The sequence below is a fragment of the Hylaeus volcanicus genome, chromosome 3 (genome assembly GCF_026283585.1).
Source record: "Hylaeus volcanicus isolate JK05 chromosome 3, UHH_iyHylVolc1.0_haploid, whole genome shotgun sequence".
NCBI classification, from domain to species: Eukaryota; Metazoa; Arthropoda; class Insecta; order Hymenoptera; family Colletidae; genus Hylaeus; species Hylaeus volcanicus.
The window spans coordinates 4,066,370-4,091,149 of record NC_071978.1 but is presented as its reverse complement, the minus strand read 5'-3'; the positions used below and the strand labels follow the sequence as shown (position 1 = coordinate 4,091,149).

The 24,780-nt window shown below is 43.5% G+C and overlaps 1 protein-coding gene across 6 annotated transcripts in view; it reads left to right on the top strand.

Moving 5' to 3' along the window:
• The window catches only part of LOC128873276 (neuroligin-4, X-linked), a 328,845-nt gene that overhangs the window by 157,946 nt on the left and 146,119 nt on the right, over window positions 1-24,780 (top strand). Inside the window, exon 1 of one of the 6 annotated variants that reach the window (XM_054116735.1) lies at window positions 16,481-16,557. The exons of the other annotated variants lie outside the window; for them this stretch is intronic. The gene's annotated coding sequence lies outside the window, so the exon portion shown is untranslated. Of the gene's footprint in view, window positions 1-16,480; window positions 16,558-24,780 lie in introns of those variants that run through there. 6 annotated transcript variants of the gene reach the window in all.

Below are 24,780 nucleotides of genomic sequence, written 5' to 3'. Positions count from 1 at the left end.
CCGACAAATTAATAGCGTCAACAAGTTGCTCGTTAAGAACACCTCGTGGCACTCATCAACCTCTCTGCTGTTATAACCTACTTGCGTAACAAACTTACCGTGTTCTGATGTCATTGTTCGCGAACGTAACCCAATTTCCAGAAATTTCGATTTATCGGCAACTTTCGATTAAACTACAGTGCGTTCACGCTGCTCCGTGCACATTCCCATTAAAACCATAATTAATTGCGCGACAATAACAGCCCCGACAGGCAACGAAAATAGACAGAAAACAGGGAAAATAATTTTTACATGCACAACGGGGCGTCGAGGGGCTAATTGAAATAATTAAATTTTTATCAAACCGTTTCGCGTGCGCCAAGGATCAAGAAAATACGTGCAACGAGGCATTGAAAAATACGAGAGCTTCTCGACGTTGTTGCTCCTTTTATGCAGATCGTTATTATCCACAGAAGGTAGCAATCATTCGAAAGCGTTATGTAAATGCATCCATTAGCTTCGATTAGCCTGAATTTATCTCCTTTTTCACGAGCACAACATCAAAGGGGGTTTGAAAATTTTCTCAATTGCATATTCTGTTTTTGCACAACGTCTGCAGTGGATGAACAGAACGTTCTACGCGTGAAATTTAATTTTTGATACTCTCCTAATTGTTAAAGCGGTCTGGCTAGAGTAAAAATCGAATTTGTCAGAGGTTCTCGATGAAGTGCTGGTTCGACATTGGTAGACAGAAGCGACAAGCAACTATCAGTGATAGACAGGGCTGATTTTCAGATTTAAACGCGTTTGACACATGCGACGAGTCCAACTGGACTTTCATGGCCCCCAGAAACGACAGGCCCGGCTCACGAGATTAAGTACTCGATGAGCCGCTGATGAGCATCCATTTGTATTCCGTTGGTGATTGGACACCGCCATCGCTCTCTGCCAATCACATCGTAATGGGTGGCGGAACGGCGTCGAACGCTTGTCGATTGCCTATACAATATCCCACTATCTATTGTTTTGCACTTGAGGGACGTGCCTCGTAAACAGAAATGAATAATCCCATTTTTACTCGTTCCTCAAGACTATGCCCCTTCCTGTTCAGAAGATCCAGAGAATATATTTTTCTTATGGCACTACAAATTACTTAAATCTTCTATGATATTTACATGATCATTAATGCAAAACGCTAGACTTGGCTGAACAATTCGATACAGTCACACGGCTGATCGCCTCGCGACTAGGCACGAGCGGTTTCAGTACGCTCGATGGTACTTGGCTAGTCGATTACATTTATATCCTTCGACCCGAAATGCCATCGCGATGAATGCAATTTTCCACGAGAGTTGGGTGCCTCGGAATTTGACTGCTTCGAGTTTCTGCGGCGAGCGCGCTGACGTGAAATCACAAGCACGTGCTACACTGAACGATCGCTGACCTCAAGCCTCGTGTACCTTACAAAATATCCACTCGATCCTTCAGCACGATTCCTTGAATCGTTAAAGTTATTGTCGTACATATAATTGATGAAAAAAATGAAAATAGTTGTTGCTTCTTAACAGTATCTTCAGTAAAAAGAATTATTTAATATTCATTCACGAAGATATTTTATTTTATATGAGATTGCATGCAAGACAGACATCCCTTGTTTCTTAAAAAGATAATTGTTTCATAGACAAAATGACCACCTAATGACTTTAAATGAAAAGCCATCGTAATTTAAAAAGACAGGACATGGACCACCCTCCACAGTCGAAACTATGTTTCAAATCGACGCCATGTGCGACCGTCGGGCAAAAAGCGTGAAAGAAGCCATCGACGTGATCATTATCCTTGATAGATCATGCGACAATTTTGGCCCCGCGTTTCGATTCACTTCGCGCTCGGCTATCGGACAAAACGCGGCGTGAAATTGAATAGCGGCAGCCTGGACAAATGTATTCGTTTCTGTAGCGAGCCGATATACGCGGCCATTGTCATACAGATTGAAAATTTTTCGCGGAACGCTTTTATCGGCTTTCCTAAATCGCATTAGACGCCGTTCAAATACAACGCGCCCGCGCAGACAAGATGAAAGATCGACAAGAATAGAACGTTGCCGGCAAAGTCGAGCGAAATGGAGTTCCTTTGACGCTAAGTGGGGAATATATCTTCGGAAACGTTCCAGTCCCTCCATACGTCGATGGATTCTTTAAACATGCTTCTTTGTGGGACGAGCAACAACATTCGCGAACGGGCTCCCCTGGCGTTTGGTTCGTTGCTACACGAAATATTCACTTTGTGTCGCGGAATGCTGTTAACGGAGTCGCGCACTTTACGCCTAAATTATTGGAAAACGTGCTACAAATATCATTCTTTGCGCGAAGGGTGTCGTTAACTTTGTTATGCGGAGTTAAAGTGTTTCGCGGTGTGTATTTATTTATAATTGGAGGAGGCACACGAAGACGTCGTGGAGCCTTCTGTCGGGGATCATTTTCAAAAACATACTATTTGATGGTGTATATTCGTTAGATATACACTCTCACATGAAGTAATTTTCAATATTATAGATGAAATAATTGATGCAGTTAGTCACTGGTCTCTGTCTGACCACTGCTGACTGTTTCTATTTACCCTACTTACAACGACAGTCGACTGTATTATTTCCTCTATTTGCTTCTGATCAACCGAAAAATAAAAAAATCAACGAAGAAGGGGTAGTATTATACTACCTTCAACACTTTCAAATAACAGCTCAAGTAGAAATAGAACGCATTGGTCGGACATAGAAAAAAGAAATGACCGCGTCTGAAAAATGATACACCTCGGTGTGCAGTGCTTAAAGCCAGCGAATAATGAAACTAAAGGGTGTTCCCGCGGACGGTGTTCGACCAGGGATAAATATCCGAAGGGGATCGAAACAAATGTCTCCCCGAGGTGCCATTGCGCGGCGTTTATTTGCCCAGAAAAAAAAAGTTACTGTTTCATTTCGTTCGAACGATTCTTCTCCTGGTTTCGGACAAGTCCCCGACGGTTTGGCCAAGTTCCCTCGATATTCTCGTCCACGATCGCGCGATTTGCTTGATCGCCGAACCGTTAGGAGAATTTCCACGATGGGAAAACACGAACGACTGACGACTTGCGTCGAATGGCCCATTTCTCAACCGACGGTCCTAGGGCGTCGCTCTGCCACGACGAGATGACACGAGGATTTTTCTCTACCTTCATTACCAGAATCCTCGGCGATAAGTCACCGAGAATCGTTCGCGGTCCTCATGGTGCAGGAGTCGAGTCCATGATATCTATGAATTTCTTGGTTGGAATGAAGGAAAATTTAGAGTTGTTACAGGATTCTCCATTGTTTGGCTCCGTCCACTCGCTTATATTAATTGGCAGCTGGAACCTCTGCGTTCTTTTAACTACATTTATCAAAGACCGAAAAGCACCACCTCGCAATTCCTTTACAATCTCGCGCAAATTGTTCTGGTTGAAACAATTACAATGTTAATTACAGAATCTCTCCATTTTAAAGTAAACGTAACGAACAATGGGAAATTTCGGACACGGGATATATTTTCGTAATTAGGACGAAAAGAGCTCTCCGTCAATGCAAGAGTATTAATACATATAAAATGACTAAAATGTACGATATTTTCTGGGACACCCTGTCATTATAATTTCTCCCTCGAACGTAAGCCGCACACCCACACAGACACCCACGGCATTCCCATTTTTCACCCTTTTCCGCAGGCACGACAATTATTTCTGCAAACAATTCGACCCATAATAGGCCTCTGCTTCCGCTCGCGCAAACCGACTTCCTCATCCATCGCGTATTTCAGAAATATCCTACACCCATTCTCGTTCTTGTCATTCGCACACCATCCAACGGCCAAGCTTTCACTCATCGCCCAGCTGCAGCGTCAACAATTCTTCGCCCAACCATCTCCTCCCCCTCACCCATAAAATTCAGTATCTCCTGTCCAACCGACCGCAAAACAGCGGATCGAAAACGGTTCTTCCTTCACTCCCGGTTCGTTTTTGTTAATTAAACTCCACAACTGCCGGAAGGATGGAGAACGATCGTGAAACGGAAGCAGGCATCCTGAAAGGGCGACGGTCAGAAGCATGCGAGAGGGGACGGTTGGAATTCCAAACGTTCCGATAATTCATCGACGAGTCAGAATCGGCCAAATGATCGCTTTTTGCGTCCTTTCTGCCGTTACAGCCTCGCCCCGCTGTGGGAAAATTGCTGGAAATCGACGAGATGCTCCCGTATCCGTAATTCGTTCCACGCTCGATACGAAACATTGAAGGAAAAACAACGGGGGAAAAGGGAAGTCGGTGTTTGTTCGGGGTAGATTGATGGAAGCTATGTTTTATTCATTTGTAAAAATTCCTTTCGCGCTCGTGAATTAGTGTATACGTTAAAAATTCACTCGAGGCAGATTTCCACTGGTCGTTCCAAAGAAAGAAATTCCTCGATGAGTATAATTCACCGTAATAACAAAGGAATGGAAACCACCAGAATTCCAGGGCTAGCAACGAAATCGTCAGTCTCGGACGCCTCTACTTTACACGCTTTAAATATGAATGGTTTTTAAGTGGAAATAAAAAGTAGCGCTGAAGGGACGATGGCGCAAGAATAGAGGGAGGGAACGGGGGTGGAACTGGCCAGGTCAGGGAAGACGAGCGTTGAACAGTGAAATAAAATCTCCACTCTCCGACGTCGCTATATCATTCAGCCGCAGTTTTGTTCGGCTTAGGATTTACATGTGAAAGAGGGACGCACGTCCGATTTATGATTTTTTTTTCCCTTGTCGTCTTTTCAAGCGCTATCCTTCTCGCCCTCTCCTCCTCCAAACGACGCGCCAGTGCGCTCGAACGATGAAGAATTTACACCGTCGACGAAAGCGTCGCGTCTCGTTTTTCCGCGCAAATAACGCGATTCCGTTCCACGGTTACCTTCCTCCTCCGTCTTTGTCGCCCTCGTTCCCGACTTCTTGTCAAGTTTATTCGCCCGCCATGCATGGCAAACATCCCCCCGTGAAACGTTAATGCTAGCGAGAAATGGCCTCCCAGCCAACGGAATAAGTCTACTCGTCGCCATGTCTTCGAAAGTGGCGGAGTATCGGTGAAGTAAATCTGAAAGAGTGGAAAATATATGCGTGGACCTGAAACGTGGAGCACTTGTATGTTTTTTATAATCTTATAGCGTAACATTTGTTCTTATATCGTTGTTGTATATCATGTCTTTATGTCGTTATATCATTGTATCTCGCATCAATTGATTTAGCTATTGCCAGGAATTAATTTGTAGGAATTACAACCGATAGATATAAAAATGTGGAGAAGTTTTCCATGATGTCTTCTCAGGAATAAAGTACCATGCTAATGTCGTGGAACAACCGTGGCGAGCGAGTCGAGCGTGTACAAATAATTACTTCAACTCCTGTCCAAAGTAGAATTGGAACTATCCAAGTGAAACTCAAATAGCAAATGCCGCGTTGATGCGACCTCAACACGGTTTGTGGACACTGGCTTTGGCTTTCTGTTGGCCGATTATGATGGTGATTATTTCACCTGCTTAACTCCGCCAGGAAATTATATTTATATAAGTGTTTAACAACTTTTGATTTTCTTGGTCATAATTTAATACAATAAAAGGTAATTAAACCCTAGGTCTCGATAAATATAATTTTCTTCCTATTCGAACACTGTTAAAAATTCAGAAGAAATCAGCCCATTAGTTCTTCAACTATGCCGATATTATACCAACTTGAATTGATTCCAATAATGACCCAATCAGCTCGATGGACACTCTTTCACCATTTAAATTCGATTTGTCGAACCGTTTCGCTACCAATGGCACGGTTCAATTCCGATTGTCTTTGGTTCGAAGCGAGTTCTCGTTTTTAAAAGTGAAATCTCGTCGATTCAGAAAGAGCTGCAGAAACTTCCGAGTAATTACTACGGGCGAGTTCAAAATGCAAGGTAAGCTTCCCTTGTTCCACGAAAGAAGTTCAAAAGCTGGCAGTACGAGTCGCCTGTTTAAAGTTAAGTAATGCCCTCCCACGTCGCCGCGGTGATATATAATTACTTGTCTTTTCAATGCTGAATGCTTTGCGGAGACAATGTCGAAGCACTCCAGACTCGCCTACTTTAATCTAAAATCTCGGCTCCTCGAGCCCCAATAAGAAGTTCTGCGACCGGAAATAAAATTCAAGTTACGCTCTGCGCCAGCGAAGACAGTGTACCGTTGAAACTGAATACAAACACGCCGCCGGGAAAAAACAAACATCCCGCGCGTCTTTGGAATATTAAACGAACTCGTGTTTGTCTTTAACAAACCCTCGGTGCAATTCGCAAAAACTTGCGACGAGTGGCTCCAATTTTATTCCGATACGAAACTTCAACGTATCAGCGGAACGTCTGAAATTATGTTCCAGGGGTAGTTTTTTCGGGTTCGATATTTGTTCGCTACTGCGTCGATGTTGCAAAAAATAAATGCCAGAAGTACTCGGGCTGTTGATAAACTTTGGAATTCTTGTCGAGAAAAATGTGCATTGTATTAATTGGACTTTCAGTTGTCTGGAGAACACTTGAGTCTTCGATAAGTGATATGTATCTATCCTTGGACAGAGTATGCTACACACAATCAGCATTTTAACAGTCAATATTTAATATTTATTGACCAGTAAAGAAAATTACTATTTGTGATTCCGTAATTCACTGTCTTCCCCGTGTGGATCTGGTACTTTCGTTTCTCGTCAGTTCGAACATCCGAACTTTGTTCGTCCCGAATGTGCGCGAAGCGCGATTTTTCTCTCGCTTATCGCGAGGCGAGCTTTCGTCCGTCTGTCGGAAAATCGATAAAGCAGCGAGTAACTCTTGGTGGAACGGGTGGGGAAAAAACAGCGGCTTCCTCGCTGATTCGTTTTTCGTTACACGCTCCCCAAAGCCATCGATGCTTCACTGTTAACACCGACGTGTCACCGTCCACTGAACGCATATCACCTTCGTTCGAATTTAAATTTTATGCCATGCGCTCGTTATGACGTCTGTGTTCATTTTACGATGAAAGAGTAAATGTAGGATTAAATATTTTTAATGCATATGGAAGTATTTCGTTGGATAGAATATTTGTAACCAGTTTTATTCAATAAAGAAGTCCTCATATTTCACACAGGTTGACTGAAGTAACAATCAATTTTTCGATACAGTGAAGTCTGATTGGGAAGTTCTATTTTCCCTGAATTGAAAAATTGATTGACGTTTCATACAACCCCTGTGAAATTTGTGAAACCATAATGATCTACAACCCTCTTTTTTTTGCAATATCTACAAAATCTGAAGAACTCCTCGTCTAAAATAATTACCGACTTTGGTCTATTACCAAAAAAATCCTTCAATTCCCCCAGGCTTATCTCAGATATATATTTTATGTAAAAAAAGAATTGTCGGTTTCCTTTGGAGCGGTTCCTTCTTACCGTAATCCAGACTACCTTCCGTCATGTCGCAGAAGAAATTCGAAACCACTCCGCTCACCCCCGCCCGATATTCCATTAGACGTGTAATAACACACAGAGGCGGCCATTAGCGTGTCAGAAAATCCGCTTTCCCGTAGGGATTTTCCTGCGAGCGCAGGAGTAAACCGTTGGATAATCCCTCGGCAAATCGAGAGTCCGATTTTTCCCTCTTGCTTCTCCCCGTTTTAAAAATATTTTTCGACGATCCCGCGACTTACAAAGGGTACCAAAGGATCGTCGAGAAAGGACTCGGCTGTCAGTCGATCGACGCGATATTAATCATCGCTGGCCTCGGTGAAAAGCAGCTGCCGATCGGCCTCGCGATTGTACGGTGCTCGCGCAGAAAACGTGCCTCCGTCGGTTCATCAATATCACCATTCGAAATCATTAATCGTCACGAGGGGGAACTGCTCAAAAATTACTCGACGCGTGGCAGCTGCTTGTTATTTATCGAGGAAGACTCCAGCGAGTCTTTGGAGTCATGTTGAGGGTCTTTGAATTAACTTTGGAGGGGAGATATGTCGTGGGGGATAGGACAGGTAGAATGCTGATTTTTTTCGATTCAAGGGCGTGGAAAGTTGATGTAGACAATTTTACAAGTCACTCCTTGGATGTTAAACAAAATGGAGACGAATGTAAATAAATACACATGTCCATTGGTTTGAATTTTGAAACATTCAATGCTCTGGATATGAAAGACAAGTCAAATTCCAAGTCTTTCTGGAGAATCACTCCTGAGACCTACAGTAAAATTCATTTAATAATCCTCAAGCTCCTGACAAGAATAAAACTGAAACCCTCGCAAAACATATTATCCGTAAACAGATTAGGGTTTCGTGGGATGGTAAACTCGTTTCCGTGGGAATCGAGAAACTTCCGTTCCAATCTTGCGCCTCGAGCATCAGAGAGGTGGAAAAAAAAATTAAAAACGGCCAATGACAAGGCTTTGAAAGCGCCCTGGAATTCAGCCCTTCCAGCGTCCACCGACAACACTTCAGCCCCTCTAAATAAAAACCAACCAGGCGGTCGTGTTTCGAGCAGTTCCGTTTCCACTGGCGCCCCCGCCCCCCTCTCGCGATGTCACTTTTATTAAACGCCACGTCGACTCGTCATTCAAACGTCCCGGTGGTTCGAACGGGGAAACGGGAAAAGCGTGCTGAACATTTTTTCCTCTCTGTTTTCCCCGGTTTCATTAACGACCGAGCACGTGCAGGCAACAAGAACGCGTTGCGTCGACGTCGCGCTTCAATTCGTTCCGCGATATCGATTATCTCGAGCGAAACAAGCGAAATTTCGACGACAAAATAATTATAAACGGTGCCTCCAGAACCGACAATATCGCTTCCTCTCATCCTACCTCGTGCATTGAGCTTTGGCGCTTTCGAGTAGAAGAAGCTTTGGAACAACGATGAGATATAGTTGATAAGTATAATAATTACGATACAAAATATTTTTAGAAGCATGTAGCATTTCTGTGAAGTTTTATATTTTCATTTCAACCTGAATCTGTCTATTAAACGTAATAGTGGAGGCTCTGAAAGCTTCAGGCAATCCTTTTCAAGGTATTTATCTCCTTAAAAATTTCGAAATGATATCCTACTGCTTCCCCAATCCAAAACCAACTCCCCATTTTAATTCTATGCTTAATCTATTCACCTACCATAATAATCCTCCATGAACCGTATTAGAGAATGCTCTTGAATTTTTTTCTCGCAGTTTCTCATCGAATGCCCGAAGCCATTCGACATCAAAGCGAAGCAAGATCGATTCTGTTTCCTCGGACGTCGAGGAATTCTCGAGAGGACGAATTAACCGAGTATTAAGGGAAAGTCCTTTAGTCTTAATCCGAGCCGAAGTGAGCCTTGAAATACCGTTCGTTCGCAATGTTTTTGTTGCTCGGGTGCCGTGCCGGGTAATGGGTTAAAAACAGCGAGCCTGGAGCCCCGTTGAGGCAAAATATCTGAGGCATAACAAAGCAACTAGGAAAAACGTCGAAACGAGCTGGAAAACAGCTTGTTGAGAAAAGGGGAGGGGGGTTGGATTTTCGAGAACAGCACGCGACTTGAATCTTGAATGAGGGAACTGTTGCGAAATTTAAACCCGTTTCTTTCGGAAATCAAATTTGTTACGTCGTAGCTTATCTGGCAGCGCGTTGATAACTCGAGGGCTGCAATTAAAGAAGGGATAGAGGATTCGTACTTCGCATTACTATTTATTCGAATTTCGTTTATTGGCATGGGACAGCCTCGCGTGGGAAAAGATCTACGGCTGGAAATTTTTCGCGAGGCGCGACCAGGTTACGCACTGAAAATTTAAAAATCTTCGCAGAGCGTTGCAGTTCTGCGATGCATTTCCCTCTAAATAACCCAAACCCTTTCGTTTTTAATAAGACCCCACGTTGACATGGGTTCCGGCTGCGATCTAGCGAAGAGCTCGCTTCCGTGCTGTCTTAAATCCAAGCAGTTTATAGACAGCAATTTTTTTTAAATATGAAGCATACGTTCAGTTATTTAACAATACATTCACCCTATAATTACCGAAAATATATAAACTTCCACTAACTAATTGTTATGTATCGCTTGGCTTCGGGATAGAAAGTCAACTGCTAATAAAGAAATATTATTCGCAGAAATCATAAAACCATTTAATTTCCGGGGCGTCATGTTTTTGCAGCGGAATCAACTGAATTTAAATAAAGTTTCGAAATATTCATTTCCTATTGTTACTTCGGCTCACTTGATGCCCGATACACTTTTTTTCTAAAATTCATTCAAATCATAAAATATTATCGGCTATCTGCGAAATACTCGTCCACGCAACGTCGAAAATCGGTGTGGTAAAAATTCATAACACATGTTTCCGAGTATTGCTAGCATTTTTTTAAATCCTCTCGGCCAAACATAAATCCGATAAACGTTTCATACAATATTGAAGTATCATCGCACGAAGAATTCCCTGTTCGATTTAATGCACGCACTCAAGAGAGGGGAATTAAACGCAACAACACTCGTTTAATTTTCCGTTCCATTCTCGCACATTCGTCTACGTTTTCAAACATTTTTAGGTGAATGTAACAACATATACGCCACGCGACAGCGACGTAGCAAATATTTGAACAATCCTGCTTGGTTATGGATTCGCAAACAAATAGGAACAAAGGGCAGCGAAATTGAAACTGTAAAATATTGCGACCCTCCCCTGGCACACACCTTGCACGGGAACTGTTCCAAATTGCTCCTTTTCCCAAATGCATTCCACGTGCCTTGAGCAATCAGGCTCCTTCACACTTTATCAAGGCGACTGTGTAGTTTTAGCTGTTGATGTTTTGAACATAAAGACCCCTTGGTCGAAATTATTATAATTATTGAACCAATGCTGAATGGAATATCACGTTCCATGAAATTTACATTTGAGGTGGCACAGGAAGTCACAGAAAAAAAGGTGTCAGAGGAAACCACTATTCTCCCTCCGAAGGATTAAATATTATGCTAAAGAAAAGAATTTTTTCAAGGAGTCTCCTCATCCACGGTTCGTAGTCGACTTATATTATTAACTCACTAATGCAGTTACTAAAGAAATAAATCCATCCAAGGAACATCGACTTTCAAACGACTTCGAACCAGGAAAAATCATTTCCCCTCGTTTCCGAGGGTGGAAACAAGAGGAAACAAGGCCCATGGGGGACCTGTGGGCGTCAGAATAATTCTACGTTTCATACATTATTCGCGAGCACGCGGTCTCGTTTCGACGTATCGTTAATTAAACCTTGCGGAAACTCGTGGAAGTTCTCAGGTAAATACGAATCCTTGGACGGCGACAGGGTCCTCTTTGCCCGTTCCCAGCTGAACTCTCGGCATATTCGTAATGACTGAGGATTCTAGACCACGTAGAACGAGGTTACCAGCAAGGAGTTTCCTGCCGGTGATGACGGGAACTGCGAAACGTGCACCTCAACCGTCGTCTCCGCTTCCACCCGGAATGTGTCTTATAATTAAGTATTAATTAAATGGTTAACCGAAGCCGCGCGGGTGTTTCGAGCGGATCGGGACTTTACACGGGATGCCGCGTGTAAAACGCTGCGATTCTCATTACGTGTTCAATATTTCACCAGACTCTTGTGAAAGGTACTCTGGCTTCCCTTTAAACTTCGGCTGCGGAAACGTTCACGCAATGTTTGGCTAAATCTTATCGGAAACTCCACCGTTGACTTCCAACTCGCGACTGGATTTTCACGGGGAGGGATTTTAATCAAACTATTAATAGAGTTGTGCGTATGAGTCGAAGGGAAATGTTTGGGGAGCTCTTGAATCAGCAGCATATATTTACGGTTCAAGTAGAATCCTTTGTTGGCGTTGATTAGATTATTCCAGGACCCATGAAATAAACCAAAAAAAGATGAGGAATAATTCCATCTCTTTCTGCTTAGATAGAAATATAAATCTTGATGCTGCACTGAAATATTTCACGCTGCTCAAATGAAAATTCAATACACTAGTCAAACCAACGTCACGAATACATTTCTACGCGTTCCTCGCGTTTTATCGGAATAAAATGAAAAACCTTGCACCTCCCTCCCTTTGTTTATCATTTCGTTGGCCATTGGTCTACGTCCGTGCCCCAAAGTTTAATTCAATTCACGACGTCACGTTCGGCAGATTCGATCAATGCTCCGCGAGGAATCGGTTTCCAGTCAAACAACTTTCGAGTTTCGCGACGCTCCGGGGCGGGAAGCTCTGCTGTTCGACGTGGGTCGCGCGGCAAGGAGCAGATCGCTGTAAGCCCTGTACAGTCCATTGTAAGATTCGCGTTCAATACGTGCCATTTAATCTTCGTCCGCGTCACCGAAACCTCGCGGCAATGGGAGCTCGAATCGAGTGCTGGGATTCCAGGGCTTTGACCGTGTGCTGTTTCGCCGGGCACACGATTAATGTATCCGTTGCGAAACACTGCGACGGAGGCGACGGACGATCGACTCCAAGAGGAAATTCGAAGCGTGCGGTACTTGGTATTTTAGATAATTAATCAGATAACTCGCTGCTGGACGAGCAGAGTCAATGTGGACGTTGAATGCTTCCAGCGTTTGCGTTTCAGTCAAACACAATTCAGTCAGCATTAGAAACACCAATAAAGATACTCTAGAGTAAGCAGAAGGCAGTAAGGAACAGATTCAAGTGAAAAACTTTACGATTACTCAGCCCCTGCATGTATCCCTCAACTCGTAATTTAAAAAGCATCGAATACCAACTTAAACAACAGAAATTCCCAAAAGATTTCCAAACTATGAAACGGTGCTCATAACTAATGCACGCGAGTGGAAGAATGCCTAAACAACGCACCAGATAACGGTATATTACATTATTCACGTAATTGTATCCTCAATCGACCACCTATTAACGCCCATTCACCCTTCCCCGTGATTGAACGCGAAACGCACGGGTAAACTGGTTCAACGAGCAACCCCAACAACATGAAACGAGAAAATCAATTCACGTCGCTAAATTCAAGCTATAACGACGCAAACATGAACCTCGTCTTAGCTGAGCTAGATGCAAATTATTGGAAATGCAGTTTCCGGCCAGCATAGCTGGTCAAAGTAAGGGCAAACCTCGATCCCTTGACGCGTTAATAGGTAACTATCGATTAGGCCGAGGTCTCGTCGCCTGGACGTACATAAGAAAATCAAATCTGATGGTGATCAAAGCAGGACGAGTTAACGATACCTGTGGCTATTGTAAAATTAATATTTATTATTTATTCTACTTTTCTTCCTAGCCATTATAACAGTTGCTTAAAATTACGTGGATCATTAATGTTCCTGGGCACAATTTTGTCAACAATATTGGATTTTCAATGAGGAAGATGAAAGAAGCTATTTCAGGAGATTTACGTGAGAATAAAGCATTTTTAAGCTCTGGAGGATTTGCGATAAGCACGACGCTGATATGTCCTCGTAGCGACGTGCAACAGAAAATATTCGAAGTAAAATTAGCAAAATCCATGCACAGTGGGGTGCGTCACGCAACGTGGATATTCTTTTCTAACACGAATTCAATTTCGTTAATTAGTTGACCTTTCAAAACGCGGGGCAGGTAAAGTAAAACAACGTGCCAATGGAAACGATGACAAGAGATACACAAAAGCTGACTCGCATTTCCACGTGAAAGGATTACGTCTACAATTGTATGCACAAGAGAGCCAAGTTTCGTTTGACTAGAAAGTTTTAATGAAATATATTTTCAAAGTAAAAGTACAACTCCTCGTACCTCGGAATAATTATTCGACCACATGGAAAGGCTCTTTCTAATCGAAAGCGTCAAGATTTTACTCGCCAGAGATCCAAATGTTCAACAAAAAATTCCACGTGTCTGGTCCCAACAAATTTGCAGAACACCCTCGAACAAATACAAGGGTTTCCTCGATGTCAGAAGCAGAAATAAAGGTTGTAGCTCGAGATCGAAAAAAAGGAGGACGGGGAATGTAAAGAACGAGATGAAACATAACTTGGAGCACATCTTTCGTATTGACCCAGGACAAAGGAAAAAGAGGACAGAGATATCAAAGCATTCCACCTCTTGATTCCCGATCGGTTTAATGAGATCCTTCTTGCTCGCGCCGTTGTGGCGATTCCAGTGGTTCTTCTCCGCTTCCTCCTTTTTCACCTCTTTCCTTTTTCCGTCAAATAATACCCGGATATGAAAGAAACACACCCCAAAGATTCCACGAATCACCCAACGATAAAATCTACACCCTCCCCCCGTTTCCAGTGGAATTTCAGTTGTTCTATTTCACTTTTTTTTTTTTCTTCGTCGAAATCGCGGTCGAGATGGAAGCAATATTTCGAAACGAGGTAAATTTTATTTTCTCTAACGAAAAGTTTCATTTTCGGTCCCGAACCATCCGCTTCTTATTTTTAATTAACGCAAGGGAAACCGAGGCACATAATTAATTCACCACAAGAATACGAATCGAGAAGTTCTCGCTCCAAGGAGACCGGAAGACTGGGATTATTATTTCATCGAACTTCTGAAATCAGCCTGCAGAACGAGAATGTTATTCCGTGCTTGGGGAATTGCAAATCGTGACGAACGTTCGCTCGATTTGTTTACACCAGGCGTGATTCGTATGCAACACCTGTAATTAGGATGCGTTCGTGAATATGTTAAATCTGTGAAATTTGATTCTAATCAGGAGTGCATTGGGCTGCAGATTGTTTCTGTACAGGTTCTAGTTGAATCTAATATTCATCCCGAAATCTTGCCTCGGTAAATATTTGAACATCTATACAGGTCAAAAAGAAAGTCAAGAAATTATTTTCTCCACCCCCAACAGCTAAAAAATATTTTCAAAGAACATAGGTGAGTACGCGCATCTAATTTCGTTTAAATCAAGATCGCATCGGCCAAATTGAACGCAGGCTGGATCGCAACCCTCGAGGAACCTGTTGCGAGGCAGCCCTAAATCCCGGAAGCGCGTTTCTTTTAGAGCATCGATAAACCCCCAAGAGGGAAGACGATCCGGTTGGTAAAAGGCCATTCTTACGGTGGCAATTTCCGCATCGGAAGTTCGAAACTTCCTTACACCGTGGTAATGCGGGAGAGCTCGCGGAAGAAAGCCTGGCAACGACCATCGGAACGCAGGGCGAGCACGTACTCCAGGGTTAATGCACCTCGGGCCACTGGCAGCGTTAACCTGGCTCTTGGCTGGCCTGCTAATTGGAATTTGTGAATTACGAGCCGAAGAAAGGTCGGTATTAAAGCAGCCTTTGCTGCGAGAAACGTACCCCCGCGCGGCCATTGTGAACTCGTAGTCTCTGTACTCCATTTCCTCCATCCCGGCGATCTCTTCCCTTCCCTTTCTTTTCCCCGACGGATTAATTAAACGTTTTCGAGTTGGGAGGGGGTTTCGTTCAGCACTGCTAAGAAACGAAATTCAATGAAACGCCAAGTTCGATTTTCAATGGGGAAACGGGTTAGGGATTGGGTGTCCAGAGATCGTGTGAGAGGAGAGAGGGGGTGGAGTTCAATGAAGAATTTATTTCAACGCAAAATTGATAATTCTAGAAGATTAAAGAGCCGTGTTTTCAAGCCTTTTGGTTTGGGGGAGTTCACTGTCAGAGAACTCTGGCTACACCCCTCCTATCTGATGAAACAAGGTGGTAACGATTGTTTCGAGGTTTAGAGCCCCACTATTCACAGTTTTCAATTTTTTATACATTTTATTTGCCTTTTTGTCGTTTTAATGGTTTACTGACAAGAGGACGCGAACGCAATGCTGTCGATTTTTGGCTTAAAAACGTATATATTGAGTGTCCAAATACTGGCAGTATAAAGTGATTGTATCCGTTTTGAGGTTGACGGCCTCAACGATTCGCGATTTTCCATTTTCCGTGTGTTTTATTGCTTTTTTATGGCAGTTTACTCTCAAAAGCCTGTAACTTCGGAGCTTAAAAAATATACACGATGCTCGTTCACTGACTGTACGAACAACAGTTCGGTTTTGCACGAAGAATTGAACGAGACATATAGAATAAAACTTTTCAATACGGGGCTTTGTTTCGGGGGAAATACGTTTTGCAAATATGTGGGGCACTCGTTTAACCATGCGTGACCATTATTGACTGTTTCTACTTACTCTGCTATCAATAAGCATTAATGACAGTATCGTGTATTACAACTGGTTCTAAGTTGAAGTTAGTTCTAAATTATACTACTACAAAACCGCTAGACAAGCTACTTTCTGTATGCAAAGATTTTCTCAGTTACACATTTGATGAAGTTACACCTATCGAGAGAATCGAACGAGACTTTTACCAATATTCGAAATCCTCTGTCTACCGATCAGGCGAAGGAAGAATAGAGATCACCGTGCTAGATAACGCCTATCACTATTTATCGGATACATTGTCCCTCATAGGTTCCCAGGCGTACATCGACACCTGACGCCCGTCGTCTATTGTAATCCTTGATGGATGACGTCATCGGAGGATGGATACTAATCGTTTCCATAATCTTCCCCGCATTGTGGTCTTCTGCTATGACTGGATCCTAATTGCTGGGTAATTATGGTAATTATCGAAGATGTTCTATCGCGATACGAGCCATTTCGCTGAGTCTTCCGTCTCGAAACCGTTGGCGAAACTTGAGGCGTTTTCGTTCCTAACTACTGATGAGACTTCGATACTTTTGCTTGCAGCTCGCCAAGAGAGTCAAGAGTGTAGAGATTTTGATTATTTTAAGACCGTATTGTTCGTTATAACTTATTAAACAAACAAAAAATGAATCCATCACCTCTCTGCCCACGACATGATATATAAATTTTCAGAACATCTGTACGCAACAATTAATTAAAGCGCGGAACAGCAGCCAACAAATTCGTTCGCAATCGCGACCCGACGAAATATCCGAGAAAAGCAACGCGAGAAGAAATCGCGTTATCTCCTCAACGGAATAAAACTCGCAACGCTCGCGTTTGCCAATTAACGTGAATAAAATAGCGAATAAAAAAGTCACCTGCCACTTTTTTTTTGCGCTTAAAAAACCTGTTTCCCTCGCGACCAGTTGTATTTCATTTAAAGTCCCGCGATATTCGTCCGGGGCATTCGAAACTCGTTTCAACGTGCATAAACAAAAGGAGCATCAACTCTGGCATCCTCTCTAATTAGCATGAGCGTTCGTGTCTCGGGACCAGCCATTCGTTCAATGTCGTCAACGTGCCTCGAAATAAAAATTAAAGAGGAGCGTCTCGGACACTTCGATTCGAGTTTAGACTGGATTTACGTTATTCCGTGGGAACAAAATGGAACACGCGGTAGACTAATTTTCCCACGGGTCACCTCCCAGAAAGGAAAACGGTGTCGCAGTGCAGATAAACGGCGATGATCGTTGTTAGAATCGCGAGGGGGACAGACGTCACAGGGATTGTTTGGAACAATACCAAACGACTGCCTAATCTCCATTACGGAATGGAACTGCAAACACTTCCTGGACACTTAGCCAGAGGGAGCGTTTCGGGGTGCTCGATAATTCCATAATTTACCCCTGTCGTTGCGCGTCATCCTTGTAAAATATGCAACGGAAACTCGCGATTTAATATAATAGAATCGGGTCAGTGCGAAACTCTCGGATTTAGTGCCTTCGCGATTGTAACCGGGAAACGTCGAAAATGTTAATTAACGATGACTCGACTCGAGTTCCAGCTCTGACCTGTTAACCCTCTATCGCATGAATTTTATTCAAATTTTCGCAACTGTTAAAAAGAACGAGGGGGCTTCCGAGGTATAAAATAAGACATTTTCAGGGGCTGTGTCGCAAGCTTCGTACTTGGACGTTTTCGATCCACGACTTTAGTAATTTTTGTTCGTTTTGTTTTTACGAAGATCTGATACTTAGGAAAATTTTACAAAATGTTTTAAATAGAAAGGCTCAGCGTCTTGTTTCAATGAAAGAAACGTATTCTGAATTCCTAACACAATTACCTGCTAAAAGGATCCTCGAGTCTTCTTTTATTTGAACGCGGTGGTGGACTTTAACATCTTTAGTGGATATTTATAGTTTCGGTAACTTGGAGGCCATTAGCGGCTACTTATACTTTTAATACATTCAACGCTCTCAGCGCTTCCGACACTTTGGACACACTTGATACTTTCCAAGCTGGAGCACTCTTAAAGGATTATACAATGTTAACACGACTAGAAGCAAAATTCTTATAAACAACCCCCGCATAAATTTTGAGCAAATATAATAACGCTCTCTTAATAAAATCCTGTAGAAATAAATACGTAAAACTGAAAAAGACTACCATTAATAATTCGTAAAATAATATCTCGCTCCAGAATATTCTGAACTCAACAATTTAACTATAGCAGCCTGCTTCCCAAGATTCATCAGGCTCTCGATCAATTCTCCGAGGATATCACGGACCTTTACCGCAAGTAATCGCTTCCACGGTCTATATTTGTACCTTAACCGAAAGCTTAAGGAAGCGAAATCATAATGTACGCTGGGAATCGCTCGAAGAATGAGGTACAGCGTCGATAAGCCTAATGCAATACACGATCACGCGAACGTGCCTAACCGGCCGAGGACAAGCTTTATCGAAATAGCTCCAGCGTGAACGCGTTACCGTATATCCGGTCGGTGGTCTACTTTACGAGCCACGATGTGCCTTTCCAACGAAACACCGAAAGCCGTGGGAAATTCCTGCAGCCCCGAGCTGCGTGGGACTAATTGGACGTGAGCCTCTTAATTAATGACCAGTCGGAAGGGACCCAGAAAACCAGGATCCGACTTCGCAGCGTCTTCGTAATTTCTAACGGTGAAATTGTACCGAGTAATTATGGCAGCTACCTCACGAATTATGCGGAACACCGGCAGTCGATGAGGAAATTAATTTCGGAAATAGAGTAAATGGATTTACCTTGTCGTGGTGTGTAGGTTTTATTTTTTTTTCTGGTAAAGAGGGGCAATTTGAGTTGGATAATAAATCTTGCAATAATTGCTTGATTGTTTTCAAGGTCGAAAATGTTTGTAAATGGGTATTGTAGGTGGTGACTTTACGCAGAATAAGAGTTTGAAAGACAAGAGTTGTTCACATTTCTAAAAAGGATGTACAGATCTGAATTTCGATCGAAGGGTAATTCCACCCCCTGGAACTATGCTACGAAACCCCCTAAAAATAACTCAAACTCCCCGGGCACGAAACTTTCTGAATATTCCTACTCGTAAAGCCTCCCTTGTGAACCTCCCTGTATGTCACGACGACGATCGACGCGACGAAGCGAACTACCTTATAGAATATTAAAGTCGTGTATAAGTTTCATCCTAGGCAATGTTTCGTTTCTTGCATATTCAAGCAGACCGCGGATACGACGAAACGAAGTTAGCAACGAATAATGCGGAATTGCGTATGTTCCCGTTCAGGAATTAAATAACGCGAGCCGTTATCGCGCTCTGTTTTCTCTCCCCCTCCATGTTTGCCCGTGCGTCGCGTCTAATTAATTCATACCAGTAGCGAGCCACCCCTTAGCGATGGGCCGCAGCGGCTTACAAGAGAAACACGCGGCGCTCGTTGCACGAATAAATACGAACAATAACGGTGTATCGCGAAACGGGCTACTTTTGTGTAATCGCCGCCAACAATCGCCGCTTGCCACGCAAATTGCCGTATCGGCGTTGGGTAATTGTTTCGACGCTAGAAAAAATGTTTGCACGACTACGCGACGCGTAGCTTTTGTGCTCCCACCGGCGAACAATCCTTTTTCCTGTGTTCCTCGTCGCGATGGCGCGTGGCGAACTAATTAATTCGTTGGCTGTTCGCGTTAAATTGAATGTACACACCAGCCAATTCACGCGTGCTTATTGATTCTTTTTATGTGTTTTCGTTTACCTTTGGAATTTTTATTGTTGATACGCGCGACACGTATGTGCATTGTAACGAAAATACTCCTGTCACTGTAAATTTATTTAAATATTATGTGACTGAATCGTGCCGTGTTATTAAAAGAATATATCTCGTGGAATAATCCACCTCAAAAATCAGAGATACTTCGATACATTTTGGTTCATATATTTTTGCAATAAAATGATGTTCCTCTATTTAGAAAAACACTACATGAATTTGAAACAGAGACTGTGCAAATAACTATCCTCAACAGTATTTTGAAATCTAAATAAAACTTTATCAATCCATTTAAAATATAAATATACGTAAATTTCCTCGATACAAAAAGCTTCCCAAAACTGTCCAAAAAGTCGGATGGTTTTTCTGCCTTGTACAGTGGCGATTTTCCACCCAAATTGCTGTATCGCGTAATCGTTCCAACGCTAGAAAAAAAATATTTTTCGCAACTATGCACAACGTCCCTTTTGTGTTGCGCGTTCCATACAGTGTTCCCTTCTCCTCCAGTTTGTTTTTAATTCTGAGATACACGCGGCGAACAATCGGCACCGGGGTCGACGACTCCCAGTTATTCGAAGCTAGCTTTATCCAGGACGAGCTTTCACATGTATCGCCCACTTCGATTACCGGGCACAATTGTTTATTGTGCGCTCGGAATAATTGTTTTGCGCTACTGTATCGCGCGGGCTGCAGGCGGGACTCTTCCCTTCGGCGTTCCCGAACGCTTCGCTGGAATCGCATTATTCCAACGATTTCGAACGCACAACACGGCTTTCGAATCCTTAAATTAAATTTTAACTGAAAGCACTGAAAGGAGGCAATTGCGCTGGTTTAAAATATGACGCCACTTTCAAGCTTTACAATTCCAAGCTTCGTGAAGACCTGCAACAAAAATTAGAATTCCTCAGTGGTAAGGTAAAAAATTATTCCTTAATAAGTCCCTTAGATACATTCCATACTATATAAAACTGCCCATTAAAATTAAAATTCCTATTCTGTTATTTCCTTCCACGTTTTGTGACCACAAACGTGTTAAGACCACGCATACATCGACCAAAAATCTTCCCGAAACAGAAGACTCCTAGACTCCGTCATGCGAAATAAGCAGCTCCTTGCTCGCTCCTCGTTCCTCGTCTTTACTTCCGCTGTTCGCTTTCACGGGAACCTTTGAATGGTTCGTTAGGAATGAATCACGTTAGTCGTATTCCCGATCGCTAAATCGCTACCCCGAACGTGGCAACGTGAAAAACTTCTTCATCCAATTATCGAAGCGCGACGATTTCCGTGCCCGACAATCAGTAACGCGCGTTGCGTCCGATTGCGCGATTATTTCTGCTGCCCGACGAAAGAACTCGCAGCTGGATGACGGGAACGTCGTGTCGTTTGTCCCGATGCGCAATTTGCTAACGAACACCGGCAAAAATTGTCGCGGAAACAAACGCCTCGACGCGGAAGGGCGAAACGCGCTTCTTCCAGGCAGCTCGACGCGCGTTTGCCCGTTGAAACGAAACGACGCGCTGAAACTCGCCGAGAACAAAGATCCATTTGTTCGTATCGGCCGTGAAGACTACCCGCGGTACGCGGGGTGGAGGTTGGGAACGCGTGGACATTAAAAAGCCACGCGAACGAAAGAACAGGCTTGAAAGGAGGGCTTGGGAGTCGCATGGAGACGCGTCGGGCCGAGCAAAGAATAATAAACGCGAGCGACGACCGGTGTCGCTGCCGCGAAATGAGAACTCAGCCTGAGAGAAGCTGCCAGCGACGGTGGACTTCATTTAAATGCGCCAGGCGACGCGAATCGTGAGCCCTCGCGTAATCGAATTGCCACTTCGTTGGTACCCATTCGATCCTCACATACCATGCATGCATGCTGGTTGGAGCTTCTCGTTAGGGGATGCTTTTGAAATTAAGGCGGGCGATTGCGCGGCGATACTCTTTGACGCATCCTGAGCATTATTTTTTGGTGAATTAGGAAGAATGGATGTAAATTGATTGGGGATAATAAACGTAAAGGAAGATTGAAAAGTGTTCCCTCGAGCATTCTAATATAAAGGTATGAAATAAAATAACTGTCCTCGACACAAGACAAAAATATCTATCAAAGCATCAGCGATAGTAGCGGTGATGAAAACAGTGAAAGTAGCGCAAGTCAACGATAACTCAGCCCCTCAGATCACCACGCGTCTGACTCTATACAGGTTTAACTACTTCACACTCGCAATCGGTAGCTTAGACTCTCTAAAAATCGTTTCTACACTCTCAGACTTTCGCCGCCTCCAACTCTAAATATTTCCCTCCAAAGATCCCCCAAGACAATTTTTTCTCCTCTCCCAAGCACGAGAAGTTATTCCAGCTCACTGAAATCCCCGAAGAGAATTCAATGACCCAGAGGAGGTTGAAACTCGCAGAGGTGCTAGACAAAGGTAAAGAAGCCTGCGGAGAATGGTTTCGGTGGCGATGGGTCAGCAGGAAGAGAAATGGGGGCAGTGGCAGGTGAGAAAGCACCGGGTCCACTCGGAATAAAGAATAATAAAGACGAGTAACGAGCGCGGTCGACTGTCTGCGACCAGAGTAAAAGAGACCTGTGGCGAAACGACCGAAGCTTCGAGCCTGATTTAAAAGCACTAAACACTGATTTCGACTTAACGTTGAGATACAACCCAGACCGCGCTACGACCGTGGTCGAACGATTTAAGGAATGCTCGACGAAGACGTGGCGCGTTTTATGAAGAAACTTTTTCCAACTGACGTAACCCACCCTCCTATCCTTTGTCCTTGCTTTCTTCGCACCGATTCGCAGATATCTCTTCGTTACTGTTAACCTATTACCCGGAGACACTTTGCCGGCTAATGTTCGCTTAAATCTTTGTCCACCGCGAGAGAGGTGTCTTCGAGCGGCAGTTTTGGCACCGAGGTCGAGACGGGGTCGAGTGGATCCTGGGGTGAACGAGATAACCTCGCCTTCTTTCCACTTAAGCCTGGCCAGATTGGTTTAAATCTGTTCAGAGTTGCGCGAGGAAGTTCACAGTCTGCTATCGTCGCTGTTGGTCAGGCTGCGGCTGTGGAATGTCATCGATTCGGACTTTCCAGGGTCGACGACGTGGAATCTTGAGGAGCTTTGAGAATTTTAAATTAAATGCAGTGTTTATAAGGCAGTTGTGAAACGTAGACAAATTTGTATTCTTAGGAATTTTTGGGAGGGTGAATGAATTTAAGATGTGCTAATTCATATCTACTTAATTTGATATTAAAACATCAGATATCCCTCATCTATGTACCTGAGACTAAAGTTATCCTTCACTAATGTAATTTTATTTTCTGTTACAGGTAAGTCACGAGAATCCGGTCAACTCTAACTTTAAAGTTCTCAAAGGTATTTACAAAATCCTTAGCCTTCTACAAAAGTCCCAAAGAAATTTATTATTCGAACAAGGCTATTCCCCAGCTGAAAACTAATTCGCCCAGTATTTGTGACTACTCGAGCCTTTAATTTTCACAAGCAACTTCATTCTACCCCGCGTGGTTAACAAGTTAAGAAGCTGGGCCATTTTTGTGTTTCCGTTTGCGGATCATTCCGAGCGAGCAAATACTCGGAATGGAAACGTTTCTGCTGCGGGACAATGCGAAACAAAGAGGAACAGCGCGAAACCGGAAGTGGCGAGTTCGAGGGCCGAGAGTCAGGTGCAAGAACGCGACTGCGAGTATCCAAGCTCAGGAGAAGCGTGGAAAGACAATGAGCGCGAGAAGCTCGCGGTCGCGAACACAAAGGATTCGAAAGGAAACGTCGGGGACGACAAAGACAAAAACGGAGGTACCATTTTACTGGCTCCTTCCGCGCGGTTACTTTTGTCTCTCGATAACACGGTGTGAAGTCGCCGACCATTCTCAGTCCACGCTGGGAAGGGAGACGGTGAAATTTGTCGAATATTGCCTTCGAACTTCGAAGTAGCTGCTTCAGTTTTACAAGTGTTTCGATAGCCGAAAGTTTTCGCTGGCCCCAAAGAAAACAATTTACGGAACAGGCTTAGAGATAGTTCCGTAAGTCGGAGTTTTAAGAAATACTTAATCGACGTTAGCCTAATGGATCCTCGAAATTCCACTTCCTTTGTATTCTGAAGACTCCAAAGACGAAGAAGTGCATCGCACACAAAGGGAACAAAAAATAGATTATTCAGAAAAAAAAAGGAACTCATTAAGAATCCCTTTCTTCTAAAATCACCCCAGTGGACTAGTCACTCACATGCTTTAAATATAATATCAATTGAAGAAAGAATTCTTAATTTCACCAAGCGTCGCTTTGGTTTCTCTTCATTGACCCTCTCATGCTCCCATCCCTCAAAATACAAATCTCCTCGTTACTCACACTCCACCCAATAACTACCCGAGTCTAAAGATCCTAATAGCTATCCCCAATTGCACAAATTACAGAAATTATCTTCATCAATTTCGCAATTGTCCATCCTATACGCGTAAATTCCAAATGATTCCACTTCAATGGCAGTGAAACAGATTACCGTAAATATACCCAGATCGATTGGGAGAGAAAAATTCGAGCCAATCGTGGGACCAAAAATTGACCAGCGCGTCATCCCTGTAAAAGTGGCGAAGGCGCACGAGCGTCCCGACGCTTGACGCCCCGACGTTTCCTCGTTACCGACCAGCGAACGGCAATAACGTGGCATGGAAGTAGATCAACGGGAAAGCTCTGGAACGTCCACGAGTACGGAGGCAGAGATTTGTTGCGTCGTAAATCGGATCACGGCGGGACTAACGATTTTGTCGATACCCAAAGAGCGTTTCCTAGTCCGGCGGTCGACCGTAACTGACTCAGTATCGAGATTTAGGTATGTGCCCGTGTACCCCAGCCGCTGTACTCGCCGATCTGGAACGC